We start from the raw sequence: 14,847 nt of genomic DNA, 5'->3' as shown, positions 1-14,847 counted from the left end.
CCGAAGATTTTTATTTTCTGCACAAAAAAACAACACCATGGCAGTTCTGCTGAAAACAGCGTCAGTCCGGGTTAGTTCCATTCAAATCATACAAGTTAGAGTCCAAAACAAGGGCAAAAGTGTTTGGAAAAGTAGATACGACGGAGACGTATCAACTCCCCCAAGCTTAAACCCTTGCTTGTCCTCAAGCAATTCAGTTGACAAACTGAAAGAGAAAAAGAAAAACTTTTACAAACTCTGTTTGCTCTTGTTGTTGTAAACATGAAAAGCCAGCATTCAAGTTTCAGCAATTATTATGAACTAACCATACTCACAATAACACATAGGTCTCACAATTACTTATATCAATAGCATAATCAGCTAGCGAGCCATAATAATAAAACTCGGGTGACAACACTTTCTCAAAATAATCATAACATGATATAACAAAATGGTATCTCGCTAGCCCTTTCTGAGACCGCAAAACATAAATGCAGAGCACTTTAAAGATCAAGGACTGACTAAACATTGTAATTCATGGTAAAAGAGATCCAGTCAAGTCATACCCAATATAAACCAATAATAATGAATGCAAACAACAGTGTGTTCTCCAGCGGGTGCTTTTAATAAGAAGGGTGATGACTCAACATAAACGTAAATGGATAGGCCCTTCGCAGAGGGAAGCAGGGATTTGTAGAGGTGCCAGAGCTCGGTTTTGAAATAGAGATAAATTATATTTTGAGCGGCATACTTTCATTGTCAACATAACAACTAAAAGACGATGATATCTTCCATGCTAAACAGATTATAGGCGGTTCCCAAATAGAATGGTAAAATTTATACTCCCCTTCCTCCACAAGCATCAATCCAGGGCTTGCTCGAAACAACAAGTGCCTCCAACATTCAACGGGTCCCAAGGGGAGTTTTGTTTGCAATTATTTTGATTTAGTTTGCACGAAGAATGGGACTGGGCATCCCGAATACCAGCCATTTTCTCGTGAATGAGGAGCGGAGTCCACTCCTCTTGAGAATAACCCGCCTAACACGGAAGATAAGGGCAGCTCTAGTTGACATATGAGCTATTCGAGCATGCAAAACAGAATGTTTATTTGAAGGTTTAGAGTTTGGCACATACAAATTTACTTGGAACGATAGGTAGATACCGCATATAGGAAGGTATAGTGGACTCATATGGAATAACTTTGGGGTTTAAGGCATTTGGATGCACAAGCAGTATTCCCGCTTAGTACAAGTGAAGGCTAGCAAAAGACTGGGAAGCGACCAACTGAGAGAGCGACAACAGTCGTAAACATGCATTAAAATTAATTCACACCGAGTACAAGCATGAGTAGGATATAATCCACCATGAACATAAATATCGTGAAGGCCACGTTGATTTGATTCAACTACATGCATGAACATGTGCCAAGTCGAGTCACTCAATACATTTAAATGAGGATACCATCCCATCATACCACATCATAATCATTCTAATAACATGTTGGCACGCAAGGTAAACCATTATAACTCATAGCTAATCAAGCATGGCACAAGCAACTATAATCTCTAAATGTCATTGCAAATATGTTTACTTCATAATAACTGAATCAAGAACGATAAATCATCATATTTACAAAAACAAGAGAGGTCGAGTTCATACCAGCTTTTCTCTTCCCAATAAGTCCATCATATATCATCATTATTGCCTTTCACTTGCACGACCGAACGGTGTGTATAATAATAAGAGTGCACGTACATTGGACTAAGCTGGAATCTGCAAGCATTCAACTCAAGAGAGAAGACAAGTAATATGGGCTCTAAGTTAAATAAACAATCATGCATATAAGAGCCACGAAGCATTTTCAATATGGTCTTCTCGACCCCCAAAGAAAGGAAAAGAAATAAAAACTATTTACACGGGAAAGGTCCCAACAAGTAAAAGAAGAACGGGAAATATTTTTGGGTTTTCTTTTTAATTCTACTACAAGCATGGAAAGTAAACTCACTAAATTTTTTTTGGTTTTTCTTAAGGTTTATCAAACACACAAGAAGAAAGCAGGAAAAAGAAATTAAACTAGCATGGATATTACAGTGAAAAAGTATGAGCACCAACGTCTAGCAATGAGTGTGTGTGTGAACATAAATGTAATGTCGGTGGGAAATACGTACTCCCCCAAGCTTAGGCTTTTGGCCTAAGTTGGTCTATTGCCCGGGATGGCCTGGCGGATACTTGTAGGTGAAACTGGGGTCATAATGTGACGCAGCGGCTATCGCCGCCTGAGCTGTAGCGTGGAGTCGAGCAGCCTCCACTCTCCTTTCGTACTCATCTGCCTCCTGTCTGGTAATAATATATCTCCTTTTTGCCTATGAATCAAAGAAAGCAGGAGCAGGAAGAGCAACATGGACTACACGACGTCTGTCAAAGATTAGTCGATACTGGAGAGGTGGTTCAATCCTCTCGACAAACTAGTGGGAAACCATAGAATCAAAGTCTAAATAAGAAGGGGGTAATTCCATATCACCCTCACGAATGTCTATCTCAAGAAAATTAGCTAAGCGGGTTGCATAAATTCCTCCAAAGAAATCTCCGCTATGTCTATTCTGATGCAACCTGCGAGCTACAATGGCTCCCATATGATAAGATTGGTCTCCTAACACAGCACTCATGAGAATACTGAGATCAGGGACACACATGTGACATGCTTCACCCTTAGCATTTATGCATCTACCTATGAAGAGAGCAAAATAATGTATAGCAGGAAAGTGAATGCTCCCTATAGTAGCTTACATTATATCTCTAGATTCCCCTACAGTTATTTTAGTAAGAAAGTCTCTATATTCAGATTTAGGGGGATCCCTGACATTACCCCAAGATGGAAGTTTGCAAGCAGAGGTAAAATCCTCTAAGTCCATGGTATAGGATTTGTCATAAAGGTCAAACATGACTGAAGGAGAATTACGCGAAGATGAAAACTCAAACCTCTTCACAAATGAACTTGTGAGATCATAATACTGGGGGCATTTGTCAGCTTCAAAGTCCTCAAGACAGGCGTTACTCAAATATGTGATAAATTCTTCTTTGATTCCTACTTGCTTCATAAAATTTTCCGATGGCCATTCACAAGGCCTCACAGGAGCGTCTCTTGGTGGTTCCTCATCAGCATCACGTATTGCAAGCCTGGGACCTTGCTTCCTTGAAGGACCACCTTGGAACATCCTCCTAAGCATATTGTTTCCTCTAAAAAATCTCTGAAATTTTTAGTAACTTCAAATAAAAGTGAACCAACTTCAATAAAATTGATAGTAACAACTCCCAAAAGTGCCTAGAGCCTATATAAAGCATTGGAACTACTTGGAACCATATAAATTTGACATGCAAGCTCAAGAACATGGTCACCTATGCAGCACAAATTTGCAATGAATAAAGCACTAGAACAAAAACTAATTAGACCAATGGAGGAGTCACATACCAAGGAACAATCTCCCCAAGCAGTTTTGCGAGAGGTGCCTTGAGCAAGGAGATCGAAAATCACAGCAACGGGGGCTGGAACTCGTGCTTGAGTTGGTTTTTCGTGTTTGTGTGAGGCTGAGGAAGAAGATGGGTGCAGGAATAAGTGGAGGAGGGCCACCGTGGGCCCACGAGGCAGGGGGGCCAGGGGGTAGGGCGCGCCCTCCACCCTCATGGCCAGGTGGGAGCTCCCCCCGTGGTAATTTTTGCACAGTAAATTCTTAAATATTCCCGAAAAAATCATATTAAATTGGCATGGCGTTCTGAGGACTTTTATTTTTGGGATATTTTTATATTGCACAGATAAGTCAGGAAATAGACAGAAAAATATTATTTTACTTTATTTCTACTAAATAACAGGAAATATAAAGAGGGTACAAAAGGTTGTGCTTCTAGTTTCATCCATCTCATGCTCATCAAAATGAATCCACTAACAAGGTTGATCAAGTCTTGTTAACAAACTCATTCCGAATAATCACGGAACCGGAGAAATTTCGAATGGCACTAAGTTACATCAGCGGGGATATGAAAATCCCCAACAATAAGAATATCATACTTTTTCTTGACAGTAGGGAGAGGAAATTCGAATCCTCCAAATATAATCGATGGAACTTTTCCAATAGAGTTGATACTATAAACTTGAGGTTGTTTCCTCGGAAAATGTACCATGTGTTCATTGCCATTAACATGAAAAGTGACATTACCTTTGGTGCAATCAATAACAGCCCCTGCAGTATTAAGGAAAGGTCTTCCAAGAATAATAGACATACTATCATCCTCGGGAATATCAAGAATAACAAAGTCTGTTAAAATAGTAACATTTGCAACCACAACAGGCACATCCTCACAAATATCGACAGGTATAGCAGTTGATTTATCAGCCATTTGCAAAGATATTTCAGTAGGTGTCAACTTATTCAAGTCAAGTCTACGATATAAAGAGAGAGGCATAACACTGACACCGGCTCCAAGATCACATAAAGCAGTTTTAACATAACTTCTTTTAATGGAGCATGGTATGGTAGGCACTCCGGGATCTCCAAGTTTCTTTGGTATTCCACCCTTAAAAGTGTAATTAGCAAGCATGGTGGAAATTTCAGCTTCAGGTATCTTTCTTTTATTAGTAATGATATCCTTCATATACTTAGCATAAGGATTTGTTTTGAGCACATCAGTTAATCGCATACGCAAAAAGATAGGTCTAATCATTTCAGCAAAGCGCTCAAAATCCTCATCATCCTTTTTCTTGGATGGTTTCGGAGGAAAAGGCATGGGTTTCTGAACCCATGGTTCCCTTTCTTCACCGTGTTTCCTAGCAACAAAATCTCTTTTATCATAACATTGATTCTTTGATTGTGGGTTATCAAGATCAACAACAGGTTCAACTTCTACATCATTATGATTACTAGGTTGAGCATCAACATGAACATTATCATTAACCTTATCACTAGGTTCATGTTCGTCACCTGATTGTGTTTCAGCATCAGAAATAGAGATATCATTTGGATTCTCAGGTGGTTCAGCAATAGGTTCACTAGAAGTTTGCAAAGTCCTATCATTTTTCTTTTTCTTCCTCTTGGAAGAGCTAGGTACATCAATATTATTTCTCTGAGAATCTTGCTCGATTCTCTTAGGGTGGCCTTCAGGATACAAAGGTTCCCGAGTCATTCTACCAGTTCTAGTAGCCACTCTAACAACATAAACATTTTTCTTACTACTCATTTCATCAAGCACTTCTTTCTGAGCTTTAAGTATTTGTTCTACTTGAGTGGTAACCATAGAAGCATGTTTGCTAACAAGTTTAAGTTCACCTTTAATATCAGCCATATAATCACCCAAGCGTTAAATCATAAAGGTATTCTGTTTTAATTGTCTACCAAAATAAGCATTAAAGTCATCTTGCTTAATCATAAAGTCATCAAACTCATCCAAGCACTGGCTAGCAATTTTAGTAGGAGGGACTTCAGCTTTATCATATCTATAGAGAGAATTTACCTTTACTACCTGTGTCGGGATATCGGGAGGTTCTTCATTAAATAAGTAATTGAGATCATATACTTCTTCAACAGGCGGTAAATTAAGACCATGTATTTCTTCAATAGGAGGTAAATTCTTAACATCTTCAGCTTTAATACCTTTTTCTTTCATAGATTTCTTTGCCTCTTGCATATCTTCGGGACTGAGAAATAGAACACCTCTCTTCTTCGGAGTTGGTTTAGGAATAGGCTCGGTAATTGGCTCAGGAACTGGTTCAGGAGGTGCCCAATTATTTTCATTTGCCAACATATTATTCAATAGAATTTCAGCGTCATCCGGTGTTCTTTCCCTGAAAAGAGAACTAGCACAACTATCCAGGTAATCTCTGGAAGCATCAGTTAGTCCATTATAAAAGATATCAAATATTTCAGGTTTCTTAAGAGGATGATCAGGCAAAGCATTAAGTAACTTGAGAAGCCTCCCCCAAGCTTGTGGGAGACTCTCTTCTTCAATTTGCACAAAGTTGTATATTTCCCTCAAAGCAGCTTGTTTCTTATGAGCAGGGAAATATTTTGCAGAGAAGTAATAAATCATATCCTGGGGACTTTGCACACAACCAGGATCAAGAGAATTATACCATATGTTAGCATCACCCTTTAATGAGAACGGAAATATCTTGAGTAAATAAAGGTAGCGCGATCTCTCATTATTAGTAAACAGGGCAGCTATATCATTTAACTTAGTAAGACGTGCCACAACAGTTTCAGATTCATAGCCATAAAAAGGATCAGATTCAACCAAAGTAATTATATCTGGATCAACAGAAAAATCATAATAATCCTGATCAGGAACACAGATAGGTGAAGTAGCAAAAGCAGGGTCGGGTTTCATTCTACCTCTAAAAGATTCTTTACTCCATTTAACTAGCAACCTCTTAAGTTCCTGTCTATCCTGGCAATCAAGAATAGCTGCAGAAGATTCAGCATCAAAAAGATAACCCTCAGGAATAGCAGACATAGGTTCATCATCACTAACATCATCATGTTCAGGTTCAATAATTTCTCTTTCTCTAGACCTAGCAATTTGCTCATCAAGAAATTCACCAAGTGGCACAGTAGTATCAAGCATAGAAGTAGTTTCATCATAAGTATCATGCATAGCAGAAGTGGCATCATCAATAACATGCGACATATCAGAATCAATAGCAGTAGTAGGTTTAGGTGTCACAAACTTACTCATAACAGAAGGAGAATCTAGTGCAAGGCTAGATGGCAATCCCTTACCTCCCCTCGTAGTTGAGGGCAAAATAGTAGGTCAATCGTCTTTCAAGTTCTTCATAGTGTCCAGCAGATAAAAATCCCAAGTGACTCAAAGAATAGAGCTATGCTCCTCGACAACGACGCCAGAAAATAGTCTTGATAACCCACAAGTATAGGGGATCGCAACAGTTTTCGAGGGTAGAGTATTCAACCCAAATTTATTGATTCGGCACAAGGGGAGCCAAAGAATATTCTCAAGTATTAGCAGCTGAGTTGTCAATTCAACCACACCTGGAAACTTAGTATCTGCAGCAAAGTGTTTAGTAGCAAAGTAATATGATAGTGGTGGTAATGGTAACAAAAGTAAAGACAGCAAAAGTAATGTTTTTGGGTATTTTGTAGTGATTGTAATAGTAGCAACGGAAAAGTAAATAAGCGAGAACCAGTATATGGAAAACTCGTAGGCACCGGATTAGCGATGGATAATTATGCCGGATGCGGCTCGTCATGTAACAGTGATAACATAGGGTGACACAGAACTAGCTCTAGTTCATCAATGTAATGTAGGCATGTATTCCGTATATAGTCATACGTGCTTATGGAAAAGAACTTGCATTACATCTTTTGTCCTACCCTCCCGTGGCAGCGGGGTCCTATTGGAAACTAAGGGATATTAAGGCCTCCTTTTAATAGAGAACCGGAACAAAGCATTAGCACATAGTGAATACATGAACTCCTCAAACTATGGTCATCCCCGGGAGTGGTCCCGATTATTGTCACTTCGGGGTTGCCGGATCATAACACATAGTAGGTGACTATAGACTTGCAAGATAGGATCTAGAACACACATATATGCATGAAAACATAATAGGTTCAGATCTGAAATCATGGCACTCGGGCCCTAGTGACAAGCATTAAGCATAGCAAAGTCATAGCAACATCAATCTCAGAACATAGTGGATACTAGGGATCAAACCCTAACAAAACTAACTCGATTACATGATAAATCTCATCCAACCCATCACCGTCCAGCAAGCCTACGATGCAATTACTCACACACGGCGGTGAGCATCATGAAATTGGTGATGGAGGATGGTTGATGATGATGACGGCGACGAATCCCCCTCTCCGGAGCCCCGAACGGACTCCAGATCAGCCCTCCCGAGAGAGATTAGGGCTTGGCGGCGGCTCCGTATCGTAAAATGCGATGATTTCTTCTCTCTGATTTTTTTCTCCCCGAAAGCCAATATATGGAGTTGGAGTTGGCGTCGGAGGGCCACCAGGGGGCCCACGAGGTAGGGGGGCGCCCCCAGGGGAGGCGCCCCCACCCTCGTGAGCAGGGTGTGGGCCCCCTGGTCTTCATCTTTTGTGAGGATTTTTCTTTATTTTTTCTAAGGTGTTCCGTGGAGTTTCAGGACATTTCGAAGATTTTTATTTTCTGCACAAAAAAACAACACCATGGCAGTTCTGCTGAAAACAACGTCAGTCCGGGTTAGTTCCATTCAAATCATACAAGTTAGAGTCCAAAACAAGGGAAAACGTGTTTGGAAAAGTAGATACGACGGAGACGTATCAGTAGCGTTACGCAAGTTCGGCAGGGACCGTGGACATCACAAAGTTTCATCGCTACAGAAAGTATACAAGTTCAACCAACACATATCATCATCATCGGCATCGTAAATCACTAGAAGTTCCATCCTTCCATATCATCGAGGATGGACCCTAGCTTCTTGAACGGTGTGAGGTCTAGACGTTGCATGCCTATGCGAGTTCGGACGTCAGCTCGCAATATAGGGCCATGGTGGAACATCCCCTTCTCATCGACGACTTCTTTCATGATGATCGTCGCAATGTCCCTTTGGATGTGAAAGAAGTCATCTCTAAGTTTATAATCCGCTTCTCCATGAGATTCTAGCCACTTGTGGATATGATCATCATTTCTGCTTGTCATGCGAAGCTTTTGGTGATCCGTGCTGAACTCAATCATGAGATGGACGATGTAGAATCCATCCTTCTTGCTTGGCTTTGGGACATGGATGCAGGAGAAGTTAGTTTTATGCGTGAAACCCATCTTCTTGTTCCTTTGTTTCCTGATATGCATGTGGCCACCTCTAATGTTGAAGCCTTGGAGAGCATCATCTAGAATATTCATTATGTGGGTGTAGTCCTTTTTCTCGTAGTCCCTGGAAGGGTCAAAATACACGGCGTGGGAGACTCGCGGGTAAAGAACGATAAGGACGGCACGCCCGTTGCTGTGGGGAAAAGACACCTCAAATTATTCTCCATATGAGCGTGAAGGAATGATTGAAATGTACGAAAGGGTTGTCCGGAACTGACTTACTTTGGATGATAAGGTAGGAGGACAATTTCCTGGTCCTTATTCTGTACCATGAAATTTTGGAGGTAGTCCCTAGCAGTTTCACGCTTAAAGTCGCTGAGACTCAAGAAAGACTCGTGCATGTAGTACGGATCCGCCACACAGATTTGCGAGACTTCTTCACTCTTCATGACGGAGCTCATATGTAGCGCAAAAAGGCAGACGATTGTGAAATCGAGCCGCCTTGTCAGAAACATCTAAAAGATATGGTCAAACCGTAGGAAGAACACCTCCGCGGGCCGTTTGTCGACGTAGCACTTCCCCTCAGGCACACGAGCCGCGTATGTCGGATATCCTGGATCCTTTGAGGCTAGTAGGCTTTTCTCAGTCGACAGCACATGGTCGTGCAGTCTCCTCAGATCCCCTGATAGTGCCTCCAGCTGTTTCGGTGGTAGCATCAGCTCGCCCGTGAGATGGAACATGGCCGCAGCTTTCACGGGTACACGCTCTTCAGAATCCATCGTCTGGCTGCTATGTGATGTGCTCTGGCTTGTTTGGAGGCAGTTATCTTCCCCGATCTCTTCCTCTCCTTTTTCTTGGGCACATCTTCCAGACCCTTCCTTAACCCCTGCCCTAGGGTTCCCGGGCTAAGCACTGTACGACCCGCGGCTAGTTGAGCATGTGTTGAGGCGGCATCTTTAGGCGTGTCTTATGAGGAATTCATGAAGAGAGACTTTTTGCAATCCTTCCAACGACCTTCCTGCCCGGGCATATCATCCATATCCTCATTAGCATGTTGATAGCCCGATTCATCATATGGTTGACTCATCATATCTATGTCACAGTCATACGCGTTTGTATTGAGGAAACCCATAGGGTCGACCTCCGTCTCATCATCCATTCTCTGTTCTACAGGACCGATTACATCCGCCAGTACTATTGCACCCCCTTCATCACGTCGTCTGCCGCTCTCACCCGGCACTACATGAGCTGGTAATTGCGTAGGCGTGGTGGTGGTCTTCGCACATGCTTGTTGATGTGTGGTTATTGGTGTGCTCTCGACCGGCTCCAGACGAATAAGATTCTTCGGCCATAGCAGCACCCAACCCTTGCAGCTTCCAATCCGTGGTGGGTCTCGTCATCCTCTCCCACATGTCGTGCTGGAGGAGGCAAAGCCTTTTGCCCCGATTTCACACTGGACAAGCTAACCCTGAAGTGCCCAGCGGGGATCGGCTGGTTGTGGAACGTGGGTTGCAAGGGGTTCATTATCATCCCCTTTCCCACGACCACCTTCTGGCCTTTGATCAAGTAGAGTATGGTGGACGGGGTTTCGTCGCCCTGCAAACACATATGTTTGTGGCGTAAAACATCCGAAAGGAAACGAAAATGGAATATTCTCTCTCTCTCTCTCTCTCTCTCTCTATATATATATATATATATGTTGGTGCGACATGTAAGTAATGTGACGGCGTCGAGCTCAGCCAAAGACGAAGGCCCACCTAGCACGCCAGAGACTGAGGAAATGCTGCTATGAGCGAGAGCAACTACGAGAGGAGGCCCGGTTGCGTGAGCAAGTGATGGTGCGGTGTTGTTGTTGTTCATGGAGTTTCTCCCGACGAAACTGGGCATCGGGAAATCATGTACCGTCTTGTCTGGATTTTCCTTCGTCCAGTTGATGATAGCTGGAACCAAGTTAGTAGCGAAATCATTTCTGTAGGCAGTTACAGCTGCATTGACTGCCTGCTGTAGCAACTCATTTTTCTCCTCGGCTGTTTTTTTCGCGTCCTCAGCTGCTTTTTTCTCGACCGCAAGCTTCACCTTCGTGTCGATGTCCGCCTGACTAAAGTTCTTTTTCTGCTTCTTGGCCTCCGGGCCCTCGTTGTGAAACACCTTCCATGCGGCGCCGTCTCCAGCACCGTGCACACGACCATATTGCGGCCGCTGGCCCAAAGGGAGTCCCTTAAGTTCGTTCAAGGCCCGGTTGAGAGGGGTGTCCCACTTGGGCCTCATCGGAGAAGTAGGGCTTTCGGCTGCAAGCTGGTGTTGCTTCTCCTGCAGAAGGAGCGTGAACCGTTTAGGAATGTGTAGTCGACTAGATATGGAGCTAAATGTAAGGTGGTAAAAGAATAATTACCAGTAGTCTAATCAATTTCCTCGTGATCTGGTCCGTGTAAAAAACATTTTTCCTTGTCCCACTTGTAGCGAGCCCTGATGAAGTCACGCTCCAAGGGGTTGGTGAACTTCGCGAAGAGGTCTGGGATACCCGTGGCTTCACCTTCCGCGTCCTCCTTATCCCATATGGGCCTTTTACTGAGGTAGCCACGACATCCGAGGCGATGCTTCCCCGTGTTCCTTTGCTGAAGGCTCTTGAATTTCGCAGCCTTAGCCTTGGCTGCCTCGGTAGCTCAAGTGTCCTTGAACTTTTCAAACTCCTCTTCTGTAAGTGTTGGATTTTCCTCCAGAATCTTGGACAGGGGTTCCTCGCCCTCAATAGCTCGTTTCACCCTCCCTTTCCATGAGGCCAAATCATTGCTGAGCATGCCCATGGCGTGATTGTTAATCTTTTTCATCTTCAGATCATCCCACGGTTGTTCTATGTTATCATCCCGGCCGGGGAACTTGAATCTCTTGTGCAACTTCGTCAGGAGCAACTGCGTCAAATGTTCTTTACTCCTTAAGTCATCATCGTTGATGCTCGCGCATTCCCGTAGGATGCATCCTACTGGGTTCCCATAGCACTTGCGATGCTCTTCCGGCTCTAATGGATCAAACTTGCCAGGTGCCATCTTTGTGATCACCAGTCATCCAATCCCTACTTTGTTAGGTTTTCGTATCATCTACTTCTTATGCTTCTTCTTTTCAATAGCGGCATCGGCACCGGTACCTTCCCGGCCGGTATCTTCCCCGCCGGTACCTTCCCCGCCGGTCTCGGCGCTACCACCGGTGCCGGCGCCGTTGGTGTCGATGTCGGCGTCAGTACCATCATCGAGGCCGACCTGGAAACCTTGCTTAGCAGTCAAATAGTTGAGGTACTCTTGTTCACCCTCATAGTCCATCTCGTCTGCATCTTGGTCAGAAGGCCCAGTTTCTTCGTTGTTCAACATGTTTCCTATGATTAAGTCTCCTTGTTTATTTCTAAAAGTATGAAAAAATGAGAAATGACATAAAAAAGAAATCAATGTGCCAGCACTCGATATGCCTACTATCTAGCACAAATCATGCCAAAATTCACGGAAAATTTCGGCATGATCTTTGCTAAAAAATGGACATATCGAGCACTTGAAATTCACCGGAACGGAAATGAATCAACATTCCAGTGTAACATAGACCACTCGGATCATTTACCAAAATTGAACAAAAACATCACATGTCCAAATGACATGTCCAAATTCTAAACATGACATGTCCAAAACATGACATGTCCACATATCACATGTCCAGTTCAAATTTGCATATAAATTCAGCCTACCTAAATTTGCTTTAACAAGGGATGTTGATTTGGACAATTGCTTAAATGCTGCCTTTTCTTTTAACTACAATTGCTTAACCCTAAATTTCTGTCCTATTTTGAAACCTAGCTAAATAGGAACATATATATAACATCATTTGACCGATAACATACGGTTCCTCAGTGTTGACGTTTTCATTTTTGAGTCAGCTTCTTTCCTTTCTTGTTCGTTGAAGAATAATTGAGACCCTCATTGTGACTTTGCCTTTTCCATGGAGTATGATTTTTCTTAGGTAATGTAGTATTGATTCTTCTTTTGACGTATACTTCATCATCATCGTCATCTTCCCTCATTGGGTTGCCATACTGATCGTAGTCTTCCTCGTTGGCGACTCCATCCATTCCAATGATGTTCCTTTTGCCTCTCCTCATGACAACACGGCTGGGATTGCGCGGGTTGGTTATGAAGAAGCATTGTGTCACGTGCTTAGCGTGTACCCATGGCTTGTTTTTTGCGACAGCGTTCACGGTAGCGCTCTTTGCGTCGGGTATAGTCATGGTAGTGAAATTCCGGTTTTCTCTTTCGACATTCTTAGCCCATATGACACAAAACATCGTTGTGTTGTGCAGTCCAGCATAGTCAAGCTCCCAGATCTCCTCGACCCTTCCGTAAAATCTTTCAGTTGCGCCGTTGTCGCTGTCGGTCATGCATTCCATCGTCACCCCTGAGTTCTGATCATCATTGTCCATATCTTTGGCCTCCGTGTAGAACGTGTATCCATTGATATCGTATGCCTGATATGTTACGAGGTTGGGCGAGGGGCCATGTGCTAAGGCGTATATGAGCAATCCGTCCTTAGAGCCCTCCTCCAGGGGATTAGCAATAATATGCTCTTTGAACAAATGCAGGAAAGTGGAGTTGTGCCCTCTAGTAACTTCGGCGTTCGTCCTGCATACCCCCCGGTCACAATACTTCTTTGCGATAATTTCTTTGTGCAGTGCCATGAAAGGATCTACCTCGTCTAGGTGTTGTAGCACTACCAAGTTTGCTCTGTCAAAGTCGTTGCATCGATCTGAGTATGCCACGTGCAGTTCCCTGCGACCGTTGGAGTGACCTTCTCCTTCGAGCCTCCCATCGTGCTTATTAACGGGCAAACCAACACTAACACCAGGCGGCTGTAGGTCTGCGCCATATAGAAAATTCTCGTAGAAAGAGATGCACTCTTGTGTTAGATAGCCCTGGATGATGCTTCCATCTAGACGGGACATGTTACGAACGAATCCTTTGATGATCCCATTCATCCTCTCAAACGGCATCATGTTGTGCAGAAACGACGGGCCCAGGTCTATTATGTCGTCCACAATATGGACACACAGATGCACCATCACGTCAAAGAACGCGGGCGGGAAGTACATCTCAAGCTCATTCAGTATCACAACAATCTCTTCCTGTAGCCTTCAGAGCTGCTTCATACTAATCAACTTTCGAGAGATGACATTGAAAAATTGCAGAGACCAATAAGCGTGTCACGGACGTGCTTGTCCATTATCCCTCTAAGGGCAACAGGTAGTATCTATGTCATCATCACATGACATTCATGGGACTTCATCCCGCTGAACCTTTTCTTGTCTATGTCTAGATATCTGCTTATCTTGCCACAGTAACCGAAACTAACTTTGACTTCGGTAAGGCACTTAAAGAATTGATCGATCTCAGCCTGACTTAAGGTGAAGCAAGAAGGGGGGAAATAATCCTCTTTCTTTATTTTCTTGCCCTTCTTCTCCCGTGCCTCTGCCTCCGTCTTTGTCTCGTCTGACATTTTACGGGGTGGCATGTGCAGGTCTTCCCCGATTTTCAAATCTTGTAAGTCTTTTCTTGCCTTCGGCCCATCCTTGGTCTTATCTGGCATGTTCATCAGTGTTGCGAGCAAGCTCTCAAGGACATTCTTACAGACATGCATTTGATCAAGGCAATGAGGTGTATCGAGTTTGTGCTAGTACTCCAAGTCCGAGAACACAGACCTCGTCTTCCATACCTTCAGCAGCGGCTCCGGCGCCTTTCTCATTGTCTTTCCCGGCATAGGGCACTCCTTCTAATTTTTCAACAGCTCATCGATTTCGGCACCGCTCCGCTTACGTGGAGGTCCTCAATGCTCAGTGTGACCGTTGAATAGACCTCCACGGCTTCTCAACGGGGCGTCCTGTTCGAGCCATCTTCGATGCCCCATGTACATGATTTTCCCAGACCCGCCATCTTTCCTTGACGTTAGCTGCTGAGACGTCGTATCATCCATGCACCGCGTGCATCCAATATCCATGGCACACCTGGCCCGCGACATATCCGTAACCGAGATAGTCA

The sequence above is a fragment of the Triticum aestivum genome, chromosome 1B (genome assembly GCF_018294505.1).
Source record: "Triticum aestivum cultivar Chinese Spring chromosome 1B, IWGSC CS RefSeq v2.1, whole genome shotgun sequence".
Taxonomy (NCBI): domain Eukaryota; kingdom Viridiplantae; phylum Streptophyta; class Magnoliopsida; order Poales; family Poaceae; genus Triticum; species Triticum aestivum.
Note: the sequence above shows the minus strand (reverse complement) of the source record.